Source organism: Seriola dumerili, unplaced genomic scaffold (genome assembly GCF_002260705.1).
Source record: "Seriola dumerili isolate Sdu_G_001 unplaced genomic scaffold, Sdu_1.0 BDQW01000086.1, whole genome shotgun sequence".
NCBI lineage: Eukaryota > Metazoa > Chordata > Actinopteri > Carangiformes > Carangidae > Seriola > Seriola dumerili.
Window position 1 is genome coordinate 1,060,170 of NW_019174341.1, and position 1,605 is coordinate 1,061,774.

Consider the following 1,605-nt stretch of genomic DNA (forward strand, 5'->3'; position numbering starts at 1 on the left):
AAAAAGGGGAGAGAGATCTGTCCTCCTACTGGTGAGACTTTCACCTGGAGCCTCAATGACAGAGTCAAGCACTCAAAGACATCAGCTGAGCCGACCCTGTAAGAGAACCTGAAACGTCAGATTCTGTGAGAAACAACACAAAAAGCCCCTGGAGCTGTTTGTAACGGTCGAACCAGAGATGTGTCTGCATAGCAACTGTATGGTATTTAGAGCCACAGCGAAGCATGATATTCGTTCCTTCTGGAAGAAGCACATAAAGAACAGAAGAAGATCGGAGGGACTGGGGAAGACAAGAGGCTAACATTCAAATTATGATTGAACAGAGACGAATGAAAGATCTCAGCAAGATCAAAACACCTTGTGAAGGTCAGTAATAGAAGATGCAAACAGAGAGAAAACAGGTGTGTTCAAATCTTCAACTTTTTAAGGAATTTTGATGGAAAGACAAGCAGAAGAACGTGAGTGATTACATTGTAAGAGAAGCAGAGAAAGCGACAGAGGTAACGGGCCAAAGATTCAATCAGAGAGCTGAAACGGGAAATCTTAGAGTTCACAAAGAGGCAAAGGTGCTAAGATGGTGGAGCTCTGCATACAATTGAAGATGACTTAGATTTCCTCCAAGCTTCCTGTCCCTAATGCTGGTCTCTACCAACCAGACTGGGACAAATGGTCAGCATACTCCACCGATTATATGAAGGCCTGTGAGAATAGCTGTTGGAGAGACTGGTTGAACAGCTCAAGAGACTGAGAAAGCAAGGCAGTTGGGGTGAAATGAGAATAAAGCAGGAGCTTGAAGAAGGTCCACGATATGCAAGTGGATGTGAATACTTAATCCTGATACAGAGCACTCCAGACTCATCCTGTCTGATGATGGAAAAGAAGTTAAAGCATAGTAGATTAAGGAAAAAATGTGCAGAGACAGTTCAGAAGAAAGATTTTCTTTGGTTTGTACAATGTTTTTAGGAAAGCGGGGTTTCTCTTGCAGGAAGTTATTTTAACTATGAGTGTTCAATGTTAACGCAAACACTGACTGGGATTTGGAGTGGGTCTAGAAAGTCAATCAACAGGCAAGGGAAAAGGTCCACTGATCCCAACAGAGGGTTACTGGGACTATAGGTCTGCATGAATGGAAGAATACGGCACATTCATCATGCTGACTCTCCAATCAAGCTCCCTGCAAAAGCCTTGAGAAGGTTCGGCGGTGATTTGTGGATTATTGAGCAGAATGGCCTGGTTTGCCTTCTATGATGTTGATACTGCACATCGTATCCTACTGCTTTCACTGTGGCTGCCTCCTTCACTGAAAAACTCTAGCCGCTGCATGTCTTCAGTCAATGGTGGTAAAAGCTCCACCCCATCTGATCCCTCACTTACCTGGTCTATTACAAATGAGTAGAATAATCAACAATTAGATTTTCTACCTCAAAAAGATTTTGTGTTGTTTAAATGGTATTAAAATATGTCAACATTTTCAGTCTTGTACGATGATGCGCAGTGTAAACTACTGATCTCTGATTTTTGTCTTTAATATGGTCGCCTTGCTACTTAGTTTTTCTGACCAATAGATATGATAGATATCTAGAACTGAAAAAACTGAATTACATA